The sequence below is a fragment of the Panulirus ornatus genome, chromosome 63 (genome assembly GCF_036320965.1).
Source record: "Panulirus ornatus isolate Po-2019 chromosome 63, ASM3632096v1, whole genome shotgun sequence".
Lineage (NCBI taxonomy): Eukaryota > Metazoa > Arthropoda > Malacostraca > Decapoda > Palinuridae > Panulirus > Panulirus ornatus.
In genome coordinates, this window is record NC_092286.1 from 8878966 (window position 1) to 8900068 (window position 21103).

Here is a 21103-nt window from a genome sequence, read left to right on the forward strand (position 1 = left end):
AGAAACTTGTACATTATAATTATGTTTCCCCTCCTTCTTTCTTCTGGTGTGGGTAATTCCATAGCTACTGGCTGCTCCTTATAGCTTTGTTCTCTTGTATTTGGTATAGTGTTTGCTGCCTGCCATTGAACCTTCACATACAAATCATTGTGCTCTCTCAAATGGGATGACCAAATTGGTGCTGTACATTCTAGTTTGGGTCTAATATATGCTGTAAAAAACTTTCTTCCTACCTGGTTTTGTCTGGTAAACATAAAAGTAAGAAACCTTTGCTCTTTTGTGGGGAAATCAGCCCAGTTACCCTTTCTGTAAAAGTTTACCACACCTTCTGCCTCTAGAATGGATACCAAGCACCCACTAAATTCAGCCTCACAGCATCTAGTGTTTTTATCCCCTAGGCCACCATCTTGGCTACTGTACAGTGCTGGGGACTGCTATTCCTCTCTCTCTCTCTCTCTCTCTCTCTCTCTCTCTCTCTCTCTCTCTCTCTCTCTCTCTCTCTCTCTCTCTCTCTCTCTCTCTCTCTCTCTCTCTCTCTCTCTCTCTCTCTCTCTCTCTCTCTCTCTCTCTCTCTCTCTCTCTCTCTCTCTCTCTCTCTCTCTCTCTCTCTCTCTCTCTCTCTCTCTCTCTCTCTCTCTCTCTCTCTCTCTCTCTCTCTCTCTCTCTCTCTCTCTCTCTCTCTCTCTCTCTCTCTCTCTCTCTCTCTCTCTCTCTCTCTCTCTCTCTCTCTCTCTCTCTCTCTCTCTCTCTCTCTCTCTCTCTCTCTCTCTCTCTCTCTCTCTCTCTCTCTCTCTCTCTCTCTCTCTCTCTCTCTCTCTCTCTCTCTCTCTCTCTCTCTCTCTCTCTCTCTCTCTCTCTCTCTCTCTCTCTCTCTCTCTCTCTCTCTCTCTCTCTCTCTCTCTCTCTCTCTCTCTCTCTCTCTCTCTCTCTCTCTCTCTCTCTCTCTCTCTCTCTCTCTCTCTCTCTCTCTCTCTCTCTCTCTCTCTCTCTCTCTCTCTCTCTCTCTCTCTCTCTCTCTCTCTCTCTCTCTCTCTTTGAAGGGATTGGAGAAACTAGACCTATTTATTATATGAGCAGTTGACTTTAACTCTCATTTTATTGAATGGCAGAGGAGTAGGTTATTGATGCAGATACAAATACAAAGAAAAGAATGATGGATCAGTAGACAAAGGAGAAAGTTCCAAACACTAGTTAATCTTTGTAAATCATTCAGCCTTGCACAGGTAAAGCAGAGCAAGAGGGACAGTACGATTGATCTTCTTTTTGCAAATGACTTCTCACTGTTTTCAAATATAGAAGTGAATGATACAAGTCTATATCATAATATTTTAGAAAACACTGCAGTGTATAATAGTGAAATTATTGATTGTGAATGTGATCCAGCAACAAAGAACATCATTAAGTTGAGTGGTGAATGAAAGCAATAAACTGAAAGAGGATGTGGAAAAGAAGTTTAAAAGGTTGTACAGTAGTAGAAAATATTGAAGAGATGGGGCCCCACAAATGTTAACAATCCCCCATGCAGTGTAAATATGTAATAACAAAAATTAACTACAAAGAGCCATTTGAGATGGTCCACTGGAGGGCAATTAAGAGCTGAGTTACAAGGAAAGGCTTGAGGCCTTAAATTTGTCAATCATGGAAAGATTACAACTTTAAAGTTTTTGAATCAGCCACATGACGTAGATTGTGTACAGGATCTCAAAAGATGCAAGGATAGATCAATCAGGGGCTATGACATGAAATTAAGCAAGAAACTTATCAGAAAAGATGGATAAATAATACTTTTATAGAACTGTGTAAGGGTAGTGGATGAATGGAATAGCTTGAGTTAATATATTAGACTGAATGTGGACACCAAACAAAAGTATAGAAGGTGTATGGACCTCCATGGTATGGCAGTTAATGTTGCTGAGAATGACTGAGAATGACATTTACAGGCCACCTTGGGTCGACCCTACATTGGTTTGAATGCTGGTCACAGCAGCCAGTCTACAGCCATCCCAGCTACTCATCTTTCCTTAGGGTTTGGTCAATAAAATGGATACCTGGCCCAGGCTATCTTATACATATATACAGCACAAATCAAATCAAATGATCTTGGTTAGGATATCCATTTGCATGTGCTGTCTCAGTTACCATAAGGAAAAAAAAGTTCAAGAGGTGGTGACCATAAATGTACAACTCTCCCCCTGTTCTGTGCATGTAAAATTAATCACACACACACACACACACACACACACACACACACACACACACACACACACACACACACACACATACAAAATTCACACACACACGAACTCACACACGCACACACACACAAACTCACACACACACACACAAACTGACACACACACACACACACACACACACACACACACACACACACACACACACACACACACACTGGACATTCCCTTGAGAGCCTTGAGAGATGTTGGGAGAGAGCAGCTAGATGACAAAACATGAAATTAAGAAACTTGTAAGTAAGGATGTAAAGAAGTACTTTTATAGTATAAGAGTGGAGGATGAATGGAACAGATTTACTCAGGACATGGTTAGTGGAGACAGCTATTGGTATATTTCTGATGCCTTAAGGGGGTGACCACAGCAAAAGAGTCCAAAACTGGTGAACTCCAGGTCAGCTTTTTAGCCTTAATGTCTTATCCTTAACAGGCCTCTGGTAGAAGGCAACTCTAGCGTAGTGCTTTCAGAGGCTCCTACCTAATGTTCCTACTGACCACTTCTGCCTAATGTGCCTACTTAACATTCCAACCTATTACTTTTATCTGATACTCCCACCAAATATTGCTACCTTCTGCTTCTACCTGATGCTCCTGTCTAATGTTCCTGTGTACTACTTCTATCTATTCCTCCTTCCATCTTACCAAAAGACAGGACTAACACATAACACTCATCGCACGTAAAATCTGGTTGAGAAGAATGAGCTTTGTGAGTTAAGTGTCGTCAAGCATTATGTGTGACAGGGAGAGATTGTATGCTTGTGGACAGAGTGCCAGCAGTCCATGTGTGGGTGAGGCAGAAAGAAAAGGATACACACACACACACACACACACACACACACACACACACACACACACACACACACACACACGCACACACATACACACACACACACACACACCTATACAAACATACACACACACACACACACACCACATTATGAATATTTCTAGTGGGAGACAAGCTCAAGGAATCTGTTTACGACCTAGAAGTAGACATTATCCTAAGCCTGTCACCAAAGTCCCACATTAGGAGATAGTAAGAATGACATGCTATCAACTGGCAGCACACTGTTGATATTCTGAATTAGGTAAAAAACTGGAATATGTTTATCAGATTTTGTCATTGCACCTAAAGAAGCACAAAGAATTGACAGACAAGTTCCAGAGATGGTACCAGAATCAAGTGAGCTGAGTCACAGGGAAAGCTTCAAGGCCTTGAATATGTTAACCATGGAAGAAAGAAAAGTAAGGGGTTACCTAATCACATCCTTTAAGGTTTTATTCCATGTATTGCTATAATTGTCAATTGACGATGCATGATTCACAATTATTATTTTCAGTTGATGATTTTATGGTTACTGTCCTCATTTGAATTCCCTGGTAATATTTGATTCCGCCAATTATCCATAGATGTCCTCAGAGTTCTCCCATAACTGGAAAAATGTTTACGTGACCAGTCACCCGTATATATCATCATAAAAGATTACCATACATGCTCTCACTCTATCCCAAATGAAACACTAATAAAAGTTAGTTAGTTGTAGAATAAAGATGAGTGTTGTTGAGTATGTGAAAATTATTTAGTCAGTTTTTTGTGTATGATAAAGTTTATTATAAAAAAGATAAAACTACATAGAAAGTGCTTGTGTATTGTAAAATTTTTCAAAATTTTTCACATACAGTATAGATATATGCCAGAAAGATACTTTAAACACAAGAACCGCATGCACAATGAGAGTGTTTGTGGTCCTAAAACTTTTTCACTTATGAAGAATGTATAACAGATTTTTTAATTGGTATGGATGTATGTAGCTCATTGTTGATGGCATAGTCCTGAAGCCCATATGACCATCCTTCCAGAAACAGTATCCGCATGCATAGTGAGAGTTTATGTGGGTTTTAGAAAAATCCAGAAGGTGTGAAAGATTTTTTAGTTGGTGGATGTTGATGTTGACAGCCCTCTGGAACATGGTAGTTCTTGGCCCTATAGCCAAAATGACAATTCAGCCTGTTTTAAACATGGGTCTCATACAGAGTGAAAATGTATGTGAATTGAAATTATAATTGATGCATGAAGCTCAAGATTTTTTGGTATGTGATTTACATTCTTTCTGATGGCCTCAACAACCCTAGCAGGCCTGCAGCCCATCCTATTGTACAAAGTTAATTGTATTTAGGTAGATCTAGATAAGTTTATGTATATGTGAAATCACTCCTGGAAAGAACAATTATTTTACACATGCTGCCTACTTACCCGAGTGTTGCCCATTCAAAACCCAATCATGGTTGGCAAAACCACAGTTTGCTAGAGACTATGCTTATGAGAAAAAGGGACTTTAGGTAATGACTCTTGAGAGACACACCATGAATCTTAAACCGAGCACTTCAGAATTGAAAACAGCATGTTGTACCATGGAAACATTTTCATTCTATAAAAGTATAAAGAAATGATCTACAAAACTATACAGAGAAATAGTAAAGAAATGATACTGTATAGTATGATGGCAGTACATCACCTGTGATGCTGTACATGGCTTCACCACAAAACAGCGAGCCAGCCTTGCAGCACAAAAGACTGCCTTATTTTTCTTTATGACTTGTGCTGTTGACTCACTGAAATTGAAATGCCTCCCAACAGTTGCTACACTTTTCCAATGTGCAAACAGTCTAGTGTCTAATTTTTGCTCAAAAGACATCACCTTCCTTGCCCACCTTGGGTTAACACAACTGACATCAGCTTTTAATTTAGAAGTTCCTCACTCAGTAAGAGTCACAGTAGAGTAGAAGAATGAAGCCAGAGTGCAAGCAATAATGTTTGGGTGACACATTTATCTCTCTTGCACATTTTTGTTACATCTTTGTGCCACCACTGTGCTGAATCCTGCCAAACTTGACTAGAAGTAACCCAGCCACTGCAATACTTACCCGATGGACTCAAAAAATTACATGGGTACTCTGTGCTTGCCGTATTTGGTATAATGATATACATTATCTTATGGGTGCATACTTAAAACTAGTGTTGCTAACACCATGGTAGGCAAGGAATCTTTCTAATTATTTGCCTCTTTTGTATCAGCTCCAGCACCTTCACCACTCATTTTGATATTATGGAAATTACACCACTCATTTTGATATTATGGAAATTATGATGCCTTTGCAGATGCAGTCTCATGAACCATCTTTTTTAGCACTTAAGTTTCCAAGTTTCTGTTTTCACCATATTCACTCATAACTTCTTTTAAACTCTTTACCTTTTCCTGAATGATTATTGTTTATTAGCATGTTACATTGATGGTGGTCTTAGTCCAGACATTTAACAGTCTTTCCAGGTTGACAAGTCAGTTTCATAGCACTCAAAGGTGTAGCATTTTGAGAATTAGTTTTCACTTTGTCTTTATATGTAGTAAGCCTGACACTTTTGAGATTTGGCCAATTTTTTACAATCTTCTGGCTCCTAATTTTACATCAAAGGTAATTAATGTACAGTCCCTTTTGGGCTTCTGCTATTACTAGCACTAATCACCCTTTTCTCTGTCACCTTGATAAACTATTACTGAAGTTGAAACCTTGAAAAAAAGTGAAGTACAGTCCTAGGTGAGATCCTATTGCATGTATTGTGGGTGTTCTGGATTAAAACAAAATAAAGGACAAGCAGCAAACTGCATGGAATGGATCTTTGTGCATTTTTCAATTTTGGTCATGAAATTTTTAATTGAGGCATTTCCATCCTGTGAAAATTAATTTAAACTTTCAATATAACTTCCTTGCTTTATAGGTTAAGGTGCATTTTTTTTTTTTTTAATAGGTTTCTATAAGCAGAAAATCGGTATCTTTGTACACAGAACAAGGCTTAATGGTATCTTGCCCTAAATACTTGTACTCAGTTTTACTTATTTGGTTACTTGTGATGTTAAAAAACTTACTTGAATATGATCTAGTGCTAAAAGTTCCGAGTGGAACAAACCTTTTTCTTATTTCTAAGAAAGTTAATTGGAAAAATGAATTACACAAATGGCCAGTATGCAAAGATCAGAAAAATGAGTGAAGCAAAGATGAGTCCTTGTAAAGGAGGAACTACCGGAGACACAACATATGTTCAGAAGGAAGAGATCATTCTATAAGAATCTTATGGACTATTATGAAAGAGTGAACATGAATTTGATACTGTCCTGCACAAGAGGTCAGTGAATAAGCTTGGAACTACAAGCAATCATACAAAAAAGGCCTCCTTCAGTGGATCAAAGACAATGTAGGCAAAAGTGAACAAAGGATACGTGTTTGGTACCTTTTCTGATTCATTTAAAGTCACCAGAGCTGTATGTCTTTCAGGACTCAGTCCAAGGACTGCTACTATTTATGGTCAAAGGGAATACTTTCTCAAATGATATGTGTTTACTGTAAATGATGCTAGAATTATAAGAGGAGAAAAAATTTTGAAAACCCACTGAGACTTAGACAGGCTCCAAATGTGGTCATATATAGAGGTTATGGTGGTGAACCCACCTAAATGTAGATTTTTTTAAGTTAGGTTGCAATGAAGCCTAGTCATAAGTTACTTTGTACAGGAAATAATACATGACAGGGAAGTGAGGTCTTCCTGTGATGCAGAAAGATAATCGAAACACTTCTTAGTATGAAAATTACCTTCATGTACCTATTTATGTATATCTTGAAGAGAGTATCTACAGCATATGGTTAGCCTCAAACTAGAGTAGCACCAATTTGGTCATCCCACTTGAGTGGACACATTTATCTACTGAAGAACATGAAAGAGTTAAGCAAATGAAAATCTTACTAGGCTCATGGGAACTAAGCCATGGGAAAAGGCTGGCATCATTGTAATTGCCTACATTGGAAGAGAAGGAAGAGGGAGGCCTGGATAGTGATGCATGTGTTTTTTGATAGATTCGGTGATGTAGATATGTAGCAGTTTTTAAGATTTAGAGGTGACAGACCACTAAGAGGACACAGTAGGAAACTAAGTAAGAATCAGATTACATAAGGTATAAAGAAATATTTGTATAGTTACAGAGATGTGTAAGCTTAGATCAAACAAAGAGTGAAAACTAAGCTCAGATGTATCAACAAGTTTCAAGAGATTGTATGATACTAAAGAAAGTATAAGTAATGGATCCCACAGTTGTAAAACAATGCCTCTAAATGAATCAAAAAGGTGATAACATACATACCCATTTACTGACTAAATGCAAAGGGGAAGATAAATGGATGAAAGTGAATTTGAGCTTGCTACCCATTTTAGGAGTTAGATGTAAACCCTTTAGATTTTTTTGGCACTTTGTGTGTAATTACATATTCGTAATTACCTATTTGCACAGTATGGGTAGAGAATTTTACACTTTTAGGGCACAGTATGGGTAGAGAATTTTACACTCTTAGGGCACTATACCCTGAATTTTCTGTTCCATCAAGTAGTCATTTAGACCTTTACAGACTACCAGCATACACTGTCTAGTTTGCTACCATATCACCAAACCAGTAATTCTCAGCATCCTTTTTAACTAACTGTTTGCCTAGCTTTTTGTCATGGCCTTTGGTTTCTCTAATGCCACATCTCTTGAAAAACTGTTCAATGTCAGTATCATGGCTTATATAGAAACTTAAAGGCTGTTATCTAGTCCCACCACTCTCTTCTCACCTCCATGGTGGATGACTCTGTAGTACTCACATGTCAGTATCATGGCTCATATAGAAACTTAAAGGCTGTTATCTAGTCCCACCACTCTCTTCTCACCTTCATGGTGGATGACTCTGTAGTACTCAGCCTTTCATTGTCATTAGTACTCCTAATTCAGAGACCATCATAACCACTTTTCACTTTACCCTCTCAGTTAGATCTTTAGTGTGTTTCCTGTATAGTTTATTAGAAAGTCTACCCTGTTCACAGTTCTCCTGATTTGAAGCTCTGGTAATTGGTTAGGCAAATTGTTCACCCCCAAAGTTTCTTTCACACACAGATTCTCGTAACTTATTTCCCACTATATGATAATCGCTCCAAGGCCATCTGTCCCTCTGATCCAGCCTCATGACCTTACCCTTCCTTGGATTGAACCTCATCATCCATTTATCTGACCAACTTCTTAATGCTATGTATGCTGTCTGTATTAATCATGTCCTCAGTCATTCTGTTTCATGCATCCATCACTTTTATACTGAATAAGTATTTCTTTTGGATGTTAATGTGCTGAGAGGTGCAACTGGAGGGATGTCTGATCATTATCTTATGGAGGCTAAGGTGAAGATTTGTATGGGTTTTCAGAAAAGAAGAGTGAATGTTGGGGTGAAGAGGGTGGTGAGAGTAAGTGAGCTTGGGAAGGAGACTTGTGTGAGGAAGTACCAGGAGAGGCTGAGTACAGAATGGAAAAAGGTGAGAACAATGGAAGTAAGGGGAGTGGGGGAGGAATGGGATGTATTTAGGGAATCAGTGATGGATTGCGCAAAAGATGCTTGTGGCATGAGAAGAGTGGGAGGTGGGTTGATTAGAAAGGGTAGTGAGTGGTGGGATGAAGAAGTAAGATTATTAGTGAAAGAGAAGAGAGAGGCATTTGGACGATTTTTGCAGGGAAAAAATGCAATTGAGTGGGAGATGTATAAAAGGAAGAGACAGGAGGTCAAGAGAAAGGTGCAAGAGGTGAAAAAGAGGGCAAATGAGAGTTGGAATGAGAGAGTATCATTAAATTTTAGGGAGAATAAAAAGATGTTCTGGAAGGAGGTAAATAAAGTGCGTAAGACAAGGGAGCAAATGGGAACTTCAGTGAAGGGCGCAAATGGGGAGGTGATAACAAGTAGTGGTGATGTGAGAAAGAGATGGAGTGAGTATTTTGAAGGTTTGTTGAATGTGTTTGATTATAGAGTGGCTGATATAGGGTGTTTTGGTCGAGGTGGTGTGCAAAGTGAGAGGGTTAGGGAAAATGATTTGGTAAACAGAGAAGAGGTAATAAAAGCTTTGCAGAAGATGAAAGCCGGCAAGGCAGCAGGTTTGGATGGTATTGCAGTGGAATTTATTAAAAAAGGGGGTGACTGTATTATTGACTGGTTGGTAAGGTTATTTAATGTATGTATGACTCATGGTGAGGTGCCTGAGGATTGGCGGAATGCGTGCATAGTGCCATTGTACAAAGGCAAAGGGGATAAGAGTGGGTGCTCAAATTTCAGAGGTATAAGTTTGTTGAGTATTCCTGGTAAATTATATGGGAGGGTATTGATTGAGAGGGTGAAGGCATGTACAGAGCATCAGATTGGGGAAGAGCAGCGTGGTTTCAGAAGTGGTAGAGGATGTGTGGATCAGGTGTTTGCTTTGAAGAATGTATGTGAGAAATACTTAGAAAAGCAAATGGATTTGTATGTAGCATTTATGGATCTGGAGAAGGCATATGATAGAGTTGATAGAGATGCTCTGTGGAAGGTATTAAGAATATATGGTGTGGGAGGCAAGTTGTTAGAAGCAGTGAAAAGTTTTTATCGAGGATGTAAGGCATGTGTACGTGTAGGAAGAGAGGAAAGTGATTGGTTCTCAGTGAATGTAGGTTTGTGGCAGGGGTGTGTGATGTCTCCATGGTTGTTTAATTTGTATATGGATGGGGTTGTTAGGGAGGTGAATGCAAGAGTTTTGGAAAGAGGGGCAAGTATGAAGTCTGTTGTGGATGAGAGAGCTTGGGAAGTGAGTCAGTTGTTGTTCGCTGATGATACAGCGCTGGTGGCTGATTCATGTGAGAAACTGCAGAAGCTGGTGACTGAGTTTGGTAAAGTGTGTGAAAGAAGAAAGTTAAGAGTAAATGTGAATAAGAGCAAGGTAATTAAGTACAGTAGGGTTGAGGGTCAAGTCAATTGGGAGGTAAGTTTGAATTGAGAAAAACTGGAGAAAGTAAAGTGTTTTAGATATCTGGGAGTGGATCTGGCAGCGGATGGAACCATGGAAGCGGAAGTGGATCATAGGGTGGGGGAGGGGGCGAAAATCCTGGGAGCCTTGAAGAATGTGTGGAAGTCGAGAACGTTATCTCGGAAAGCAAAAATGGGTATGTTTGAAGGAATAGTGGTTCCAACAATTTTGTATGGTTGCGAGGCGTGGGCTATGGATAGAGTTGTGCGTAGGAGGGTGGATGTGCTGGAAATGAGATGTTTGAGGACAATGTGTGGTGTGAGGTGGTTTGATCGAGTAAGTAACGTAAGGGTAAGAGAGATGTGTGGAAATAAAAAGAGCGTGGTTGAGAGAGCAGAAGAGGGTGTTTTGAAATGGTTTGGGCACATGGAGAGAATGAGTGAGGAAAGATTGACCAAGAGGATATATGTGTCGGAGGTGGAGGGAACGAGGAGAAGTGGGAGACCAAATTGGAGGTGGAAAGATGGAGTGAAAAAGATTTTGTGTGATTGGGGCCTGAACATGCAGGAGGGTGAAAGGAGGGCAAGGAATAGAGTGAATTGGATTGATGTGGTATACCGGGGTTGACGTGCTGTCAGTGGATTGAATCAGGGCATGTGAAGCGTCTGGGGTAAACCATGGAAAGCTGTGTAGGTATGTATATTTGCGTGTGTGGACGTATGTATATACATGTGTATAGGGGTGGGTTGGGCCATCTCTTTCGTCTGTTTCCTTGCGCTACCTCGCAAACGCGGGAGACATCGACAAAAAAAAAAAAAAAAAAAAAGTATTTCTTCACATCCTCTTTAACCAATTTCTTACTTAATTTCATGAAGTGTCCTCTGGTATCTCTGTCCCTACATCTTTCAAAGAACAGTTCACTGTCCTCATTTTTAATCTTTTAGAATCTCAAAGGTTATAATCAAATCATTCCTCACTTTTATATGTGTGTGTTTGTGTGTGGTTACTGATTTGTATTTACCTGGTCATACTGTACAGGAGGAAGTTTTACACATCATTGGCCCCCAGTCTCTGGAACCTTGTCTACTATCATACAACTTTTTAAACTTCTGTATGCTGTCTGCATTTACCATTTTCTCATTTAGTCAGTTCCAGTCATCCACCACTATTTGTATGTAGAGGGGGGAGAGTTATATTCCCAGGTAATCTAACATTTTAAAAAATCTTTTAATGTTTTGCTTTGTTGGGTTTTGATCCCCCATGGTAATCTTCTCCTCATTCATTTGCTCTAGAAAGACTAATTGAGAAAAATGTATTCACTGTTAATGAATTCAACTAAATGACATAAAGACTGTGAATGAACTGAACACATTTGATTTTCCATAGATGCCTTAGTCGATGTTGTAATAACTCTCATATCATCTTGAGTACAGAATTAGACCAAATTTTTTCATTAAAAAAAATTATTTTCATTTAAACATTTAGATCTTTCTTTCTTTATTCTTTTGAATATCCTTGTGCTTGTAGAAAACAGTTTCCAGGACCTTGAAATAATGCCTAACTCAGCTGTTTTCATATTTCTAGCACTAAATACTGTGTACATTACTCTGTTTGGGAAGTTGGAGTCCACTTATGGAGTTTGTTTGTATTAACCACCATCAGTTTTCATTATGATATCATTATAGTATCTTTCCTCCTAAACAGTTATATCCATAGATAGAATATATATTTATTTTATTATTTATTATGCTTTGTCGCTTTGTGTGTGTGTACTTTAAAAAACTGTCAGCTCCTGAGGCCATGATATATCATCTTCATAACTACAGTTTTCTCTCACCATAAACAGCATTTGCTACATCAACAACTAGTTCTTGACTGCAACAGTTTTTGCTACCTTAACAGTTAGTTTATTCCAACTGTGCGCACTTTTTTTATCTCCAGAAATATTTTGTCATCTCTTTTGTCTTTTCATCAGTTTTTTGCATTTGTGTGTTTGCTGTTTTTTCAAGTATTTCACATGAATATAGCTAATGTAGATTGCAGTCTGAAAGGTAGTTGTACCATATGACCCCTTATAGAGCCATCTTCTAAGATAAGTAGACCTAATTCATTATTTTCTCATGAGAGCTCATCTCCGTCATTTTTTATACCCACCTTGAAGTATTATGTTGTATCTCCAACATCATTCTGTGCATTATCAAACTGAGAACTAAACTGGTTGACCCATTTCTAATTGGACCTTATGCATGTTCTAGAAATCTTTATATCTTTCTTGATGTAATTCCCATACAAATGTGACAGTTACGGATATCAGTTGTAATGGATTTTTTAGCTGTTTTCTACAGTTATCTTATGAAGCTCACCTTTTGCCAGTGAACAGATAGACTTTGCTTTGCTATTTCCATTGCCCACCTTTATTGCTAATTGATGTATTTGGGTTTGATTTCTTCAGCCTCTATTATAGTGTATCTGAGTTTCCTTGCAGGCATGTTTGTGCTCCTTAATAGCATTTATTCTAGTAATGAGCCTGACATCATCTGCAGAATCACGTGAAAAGATGCCAACAGTAGCAACAAGCCTAATACTTAATATTTTAGGACTGCCTATTACCTCCCCAGCTATGAAAAGTACTTTCTAGTAGTGTTCAAAGTCCTTTTTCCCATATAGCTATAGATATGTTTCATAGCTATGTGTTTACTTACCCTTACTTGATATTCTTTATTAACTTCTTATATGGGATGACATCAGAAGCTACACTACACCTTTACTGATACTTTTGTAGTCTGTAGTGCACAGGAAGTTCTCTGTCACCCATCTTGAAAATTGGAGTAGCATGAACCTTTTTCCATTCTATTAATGTTAAGCCCTTACTTAGAGGGAATTTACATATACTAGCCAGTGATCTTTCCAAACCAACAAATATGTTGATGATATTTGATAATTGTATAGATATCATGCCTGTCAGTGCTATTGCCATCCAGAGAATCACTTCCCTCTTGTTTTGGTTTGGGAGCTGTGATTCTCTTAAGGAAAAGCTGACATATTTTATGTTGGTCATTGCATAAAAGAATTTATGATTACTAATCTGTACAGTCCTGGGAGGGAGTTCCACACTTATAGAACCCCATAAATTAAACTTTCTCTTCCATTATACGCCTTTTTAAACTTGTGTATAGTCAACCTTCACAATTTCATCTCTTAGGTTATTCCACTCATCTACTACTGTGATACTATTAAAGCATTTCTTTCCATCTTTTCTGACATGTATCTTGTATATTTCTTGTTATGGCATATGGTTGCTCTGTTCTCACATTCTTTGAAAAACTGTTCACTGTCTTCATTATCAAACTGGTTTAGAAACTTGAAGGTTGTTATCAAGTCTTCTCTTACCCTTCTCTTTTCCATGGTAGGCAAGTCTTTATTATTTTCATACTTGATCACTGTTTCCTGCATTAGCGAGGTTGTGCTAAGAACAGACAAAGAAAGGTTGCATTCGCTTACACCCATACAAACCATTCATTGATCTTTCTGAAATATTTCCTTGGTAATGTATTGTCATGAAGTGGACACTCAGTTAGCTCAGTAAGATTAGGCTAACACCCTTCTCATCTTGGGTGTATCTTTCTTCAGTGATTCTTCCATAGCTAGTTTCATTACACCTTTGTTCAGTACTTTTGTGTATAATTTTTATTGTTGGACTGTTTCCTGACACCTTGTATACATTTTTGGTGAGTCTATAACTTCTGAACCATCTGAGACCTTTGGAGATCATGCAAAAAGCTCAGTGGGACTAATGCTCATGATCTTGAAGCCAGCATAGTCTCCCTCCTATCACCAAGGCTCCTAAAATAAGACCAATTTGGTGAATTTCCCTAATTTTTGTTCTGAAAGAAATTTCCTCTTATTTCACTCCAAAACCAAAGCCATGTCTCGTGCCATGAAGCTTCTACCATTGTCCCCATTGCTGAGACATATCATGCCATGATTAGTCACAAACCTCTTATTTAGGAGGTTACAACCTTGTTTGAGAAAGTCCTAGGGTGAAGATGATATAAAAGAAGGGCTTCTTACTGAACTACTTTTCTTCTTAGGCTTCTACTTAGGCTACATTTTGAGCGTGAAATAAAAGTTAAAGGCCTGTCTAAAGGACTATTTTCATCAGTAAACTTATCATGTTAGTTCAATTATCATTTTGCTTATTGTTCTCCTCCTCTATTTTCTAATTATTCAGGTGCTTGGATGACTTTCCAGGAGCTTATTTGCTTGGGTCACTGCCCAGAGGTATGGATGAATGGGTCATTGCCTAGAAGTGTGAGTGACTGGTCACTACCCAGAAATGTGGTTTCTTGGATTATTGCCTAGAAGCATGATTGCTTGGATAACTGTCCACAAGTGTGTTATTTAGGTCTCTCTTTGTAGATCTGGTTGGTTGGGTCACTCCCCAAAAAGTGTTGTTGCTTGGATCATTGCCCAGAAATGAGAATGTTTTGGTCGTTGCCAATAAATATGGTTGCTTGGGTCACTCTCCATAATGGTAGTTTATGAGTATTGATATTACTTTAATCCACCAATAATAATGGGATTAAATTTAGCATCTAAGTTGTCACATAACTTTAATAATTCCTTAGCAATATAAAAGTTGATTCTCATATACATGTTTTGTCTTTTGTATTGATGAAGCATTTCAGTATCAGTGACTAAGCAACAGCCTGTCCAGGGAGTCATTCTTTATAATGTGATGCATGAACTTGAATACTATTTCTAGACAACCAGTATAGGAATTCATACATCTCAAATTTGACTATTATATGTGTGTATATTAGATCCACAAACATATTTCACTTCCCTTTCTCCTTCTTGATACTTCTCTTTTACTTTTTGTTGTGAATATAATATATTAAGGCTTTTTTTGTACATGATTATATCCATGTACAAAGGAATGGATAGTTAAATTATTGTTAACATTGTATGAATGGGCATATGAATGCCATTTTTCATTTTATGACAAAATTTCTCAGTGTGAAATGAAGCATAAAGGTAAAATGTTGATAATTTTCCCATTGGATCTGATGTGGCACTATAAGTGCTATGGATATGCAGGGGTCCTTGGTATCATTATTAGTGAAAGATTAAGATATTACAATATATCCATAGTGCTATGTGAAGGATTTTATCAATAATCCCAGGGCCATTGCAATCTCTGTATGTGAAAGAGACATATACACATGTACAAATATTTGCAGGCCCTGAGGAAAAAATATAAAGATACATTATATCATTTTTAATACCTTCCTCTAGCTGTGTTGACCATATAACTGAAGTTGTCTTGGCTAGGATGGAGTCCTGTGTTTCTTCTACCAAGTCTTTTATAACCCCTATCTTGGTTTGATTACTCCTGCTTTGAAATCTGTTGCAGCAGGGAAAGACTGTCAGGCCATGAAACTTTTCCCTTCTTCTGATTCCCATATTACTTTCATTTCTTCTTGGAATCAATGCAGGACTGTTCTCCATATAATAATGTTCACTGTCATAAAAAGAAAGATTATTGATTTGAATTCTTATACTGGCAAACCTCTCTGGTTCATAACCATAAGCATTTCCAATAACTTTTGTAATTCAGCCTTTCCTCTTACCTCCCAACCCAATCAATGTATTACTTCTCATTTTGGTACTATTTCTCCTCAGATTCAACTTTGGACAATTTTGAATCTAGCCCTCCTCCCCAATCTCCTCTCATTGAACCTATACTTTTCTGTATAGTTTTTCATGCAGGTTTGTGTGGATACTTTTCCAGCAATGAAAAGGCAAGACATATGGCCTGAACAATACCTCCCTGAGTCCTGAGGGAGTGGGCTCTTGAGTTATGTCCAGTCTTAGCTCACCTATTTTATCTCTCTATATATTATTTGTTTTTATGCTGGAGGCTCCAGTCATAAACAAAAATCCACTTCAAGGCTAGGCCTTAATCGGCATACAGAGAAGTTAATGAAAGAGTAAAGGGAAAAGTATTTACAAATTTTGGAGGAAGTGAAAACCCTGGTTTTTAAAAGGTATCATTATATAGTTGGTGGGAAAGACATGTGAGGATAGAGAGTTCCAAAGTTTCAAGGTGTAGGGAAAGAAGCAGTTATCAAAACAGCCCACCCCTAAGTTGTCAGCGGCCACACAGTAATCACGTGGTGTAGCAGGTTGCCGAGTATTGTGTGGTCTAGCTAGTGGTGGGGATACACAAGCAGCCATTTCTCAAGAGCCAAAACCAAAGTGATACCTATAGAAGAGGGAAAGTGAACCAGCATTGTGGCATGGGGCAAGCAGGTCAAGATTTGATGTGAGCCTGAGTGAGTTTATAAGTTGGACCACTTTCAACTCGGTTCTGTCAAATATGGATGCAGAGCAAGAACCACCCCAAAATGTGAGCAGTACTCCATACAAGGACGAATTGGTATTTTATATAAATGAAGCAACTATTCAAAAGAAAAGAAAAGTCAACATCTAAACAGGACTCCCAGTTTCTTAGAGGCAGACTTAGCTATTTCTGTAAAGTGGGGTTTCCAAGATAGAGTGGATGTTCATTTAATCAAAAGATGGAATTACAGAATCATCAAAGAAGAGAGGAAAGTTGTGAGAAGCTTTCAATTGAGTGATGGGCAGAAACTGGGTCTTGGAGGCATTAAACTTAATCAGATTGTGTCTACCTTACTGAGATTTCCTGTCCAAGTTTGATTTATTGAGGAATGTTGTGTAAAGACGAGATGCAGATCAAGTGAGAGAAGAAGGAGCAGAATTGAAGGTGTGCAGTGTTGAGTCATCAGCATATGAATGCATTTTGTTGTTTGTGGAAAAAGGAAACTGTTGATAAAGAGAAGACAAAGTATAGGAGACAGGACAGAACCTTGAAGGACACTGCTGTTGATGGAAAAAGTGGGAAGGCTGATCCATCAAATTTATTTGTTTCAAAGTAGTTTAGTTTATTGTCAGTTAGGTCGGTGCTTTCATTTCCTTTCGCTGATTTTTAGTTTATATGAAACTTTAGTAGTTGCCCCCATATGTGCAGAACATCATCATTATCTGCATTAGTAAAGGCTGTCATTAAGGTTACAAGTTCCTTTTTTACTTCCTTTTGAATTTACATGCTCAAATTTGTCTCACTTGGAAACAAGGGAATTGTGCACCTTCATTAATGTAAGCTTTAGTTGCTTTAGAGGCAGCTTTTAATGTATGTGTATAGAAACATTTGTTGATATATTGTTGTTGATATATTGTATCCTAATAGTTATTCAATCACAGGTAAATTCTCTTAGAAATTATGAATGATCAAATAGTAACTTGGCACTGATAACAAGTGGACGAGTAGATTGTTCCCACAATCTTACATTCCCTTTTTACCTTTATGACATCTTAATTAAGAAGTCCTTCATGGTTCCTTATTGTGAAATCTTTGAAATAGTGAATAACAGCATGACAAAAATACAGAGTAGAAGCCTTTTATAGCTTACATTATTTTTTTTTTATCTGTATCTTGTATGCCCCCTATTTAGCATCAAATATATGATGCTGTTTGTATGTAACTCATACAGTTTTTCATTCCCACCATGTTTTCAGAAAAAAAAATTTCCCACAGAGTGTATTATTACTGAAAAGAATGACACAAGTTTAAGACCACTCAAACATTGCGCAAAGGGCCGTTGGTTTCCACATTTCCTTGGATTAGCTTTGTCATTTAAAGGTGCAAATCTGTTAATCAATTTGAACATATTCCACAGCAGTGACAGTGATATGTAATCATTCTTTTCCTTTCCTGAACAGTGATTGATATGCTCTTTGAGAATAGCAGCCAATAACAGTTGATGTACTAACCCATAGACAATGGTATTTCCACTGAGATTCATCCCTGCAAAAAGAAAATGTAAAATTCCTTCTTTGTTTTTACTGAGTATTTCCATACACTATAGTACTTGATTAAGGAAATTACCCAAAAGTGCAGTATACTTTTCACTGTGGTGGTGTGGGAGAGTGTTGAATGAATGGAAAAAGGCTTTTACTGTCAGTATGGATACCCCTTACCTGTCTATAAAAGATGAATATGTTTTTTCTGGGAATGATTGTATATTCTATATTGTACAACATTACACGGTTTATGATTTCTTTTCAGGGTGTAATTTCCCACTACACATACATATTTTTCATGAACCTTTTACATTCCTTCAACAAATGATATTTGCATTTATATGTTTACATGGTAATTACCCAGACAAAAATTATATTCATTTAAATAGATGAAGAAATAACTTTATTTGCACCAAAAATGTCAGCATTCATAGCTTAGAAACCATATCTTGTATTCTAAAACTAACTTCAGTAATGGGCATTGACAGTCACATAGACGACTTAAATACACTTTCTTTGACATTTTGTGGGTGACTGAAATGTGTGATTTTTTCTGGCTTTGCCAGTATGCTACCAGTTGTTTCTGTGGTAATTGGTGGAGGAAAACATCAGCTGGAATTTTAAAAGATGGCATGCTTTAATTCATCATATGACGATGAGAGCAGGGCTGTAAGGTTTATTGCAAAATCAGTGAAGTTCTTTAAGGGTTTGATATCCAGCTGACTTACTGTACCATCTGTGGCATATAGAGATCTCTACAGTGAAGGCGTAGGAAAAAGTTTAACTATCCTCAGTACCTCTTCAATCACCCTTATAATTGCACAGCTGTTCACCTGAAAGCCAAGTGTACATCATGACCCTGCAGAAAATTCATGGATTGTTGGATGACTTAAGTTATAAGGAGGATACTCATGATAGAAATCAGTTTGTGAGAAAGAATAACTTGAGAATTGTGAAAAAAACAAGTAAATTATTGAGTGAATTCAACGGTATTACATAAAGAGGTAGGATGCCTGCGGGAGAGTTATTCCCACTGAATTCACTTGTGTAGAGGTTACCTGACAGCTGTACCTTATTTTCTCCCTACATATGCCTAGGACAATGGAGGACTTTGGTAACATATGTAAAATGCTAGAATATCAAAAAAAAAAAAAGTGCCTCCAATATTCTCCCCACAAGTGCCAACCACTTATTATTAGTGTGAAACGTGTAATATTTCTACTTATATATATATGTTGATTACTACCAACAGTGTTAGTTTATATAAGATAAGTGTGTTAATGAAATTAGAGTAGAATATAGATAAAGATACTTGAATATCCTCCCCACAATGCATGTTGATTACTACCAACAGTGTTAGTATGTATGAAATAAGAGTACTAATGAAATTAGAGTAGAGATTAGGTAGAAATACTTCAATATCCTTCCCACACTTTCCAGCCAATGTTAGTGTGAAAGGCATAGTATCTTTTAATACATTCATGTTTTCAGCCACCAACACTGTGCCTGTGAATGAAATAAGAATACAGTCAGGAATCAAAAAACATCACATCAACTCTTTCTTTTATAGGAGAGGATGTCAGATGCATCACTCACACTCCCTCCAGGCACTCAGTTAGTGGACTAGGCCAGCACAAATGGAAGTAGTGAATTTTTGTGTGTTTCCTGTTTCTTTTAAGTGTTAAGCTATTATTCTACAAAGAATTATTTTTTCAAACTTAGTGATAGAATTTCTGGCACCATTTAAGGATCAAACATATTCCTGGTGTTCCCTTATATTACTTTCCAAAGGTGATAAGAATTTTAGTTGAATCAGGGGATCTGAGCTAATGATAGAGAACAGAATGCTTGATCCTAATCATGGGAAGAGGCAAGTCAAGGAGATACCTGGTAAAAGGTCAAGTGATGATGTTGACTTTAGGTAATTTTCTGAAACTGGGAGGAACTGTTTAACTTGTGGATTCATCAAGAAAGTGAGCCAAAGAGGAGCAACGAAAGATGTGAAAAAATCATAATGAATTGAATTTATGGAAGGATAACACACAAATTGATGTAATACAAAATTTTCATAATCATAATACATCTAATGGGCTTCTGAATACAATTGACCTTCATATTCCGTTGTTTTCACAGTCAGAAAAAAAAATGACTAAGAAAGAGGCATTACTAAAGTACCATGGACCTCTGTGGTGTTGTGATACGTGTTATTGACCAAGAAGCATGCACAGAGCCACCAAAAGAAGGAGAAAGGAAAAGAGAGAGTATTTTGTGAATTTAGTACCCACACATAATACATGTGTTATTCCCCTCTAACTCATACCTTCCCACATGGGTTATCCACAGATATGTAATGTATTATACATGCAAAACTTTCAAAATCATAATTTATCTAATAGGCTTCTAAATGCAGTTTATCTCCATCAGTTTTCACAGCCACCAAAACAAAACTTTGAGAAGACACATTGCTGAAGTACCGTGGGTGTTTGTGGTGTTGTGATTAGTGTTACTGACCATGAAGCATGCATGGGGCTACCCAGAGGAGGAGAAAGGAAAAAGAGAGTATTTTGTGGATCTAGTTACCCACACAATACATAAATCATTCCTCTTTAACACATGCATTCCCACATGAGTTGTCTAGAAGTTTCTTTTTCATGCATGTAGCTTCCTGAATGGATTGTTACTTAGTATACTTTTAATCCAACACTAATACAGTATGCTTTTATGTAAGAAAAGACTATAACTTTCAGAATAATGATAAGTTATTTATCTTACATGCTATATTTAATCCTTCTCTTAGTGGATAGAGCCTGGACAGTCTTTTTTCATAAATAGTAATGTTTGAAAAGTCTGTAAGGTAGAGAAAGGAAAAAAATGCATTTTATGCATCTAATATCCCCATATGTATTGACAGATTTTGTTATTGTTTATTCATATCACAAGGAAAATGACACTTGAATGCAGTGAGCAACAGGTTGTTCGAAATGAATTTATAGATGAGTACAAACTTTGGGGAAGACCTTTATCTTTTTTATTTCAAGTTTAAAGTGCATCCTAATCCAAAACCTAAGTTGAATTGTAGTATTATGAGCTCTTCTTTGAAGTATCTCCACCCTTGCTTTTGTAAATGAAG

General features: G+C 37.5%; 1 protein-coding gene across 1 annotated transcript in view; it reads left to right on the forward strand.

Annotated features, from left to right (window-relative positions):
- LOC139746055 (small G protein signaling modulator 2-like) overlaps window positions 1–21103 on the forward strand; it is a 285630-nt gene that overhangs the window by 238923 nt on the left and 25604 nt on the right. The window lies entirely within an intron of this gene.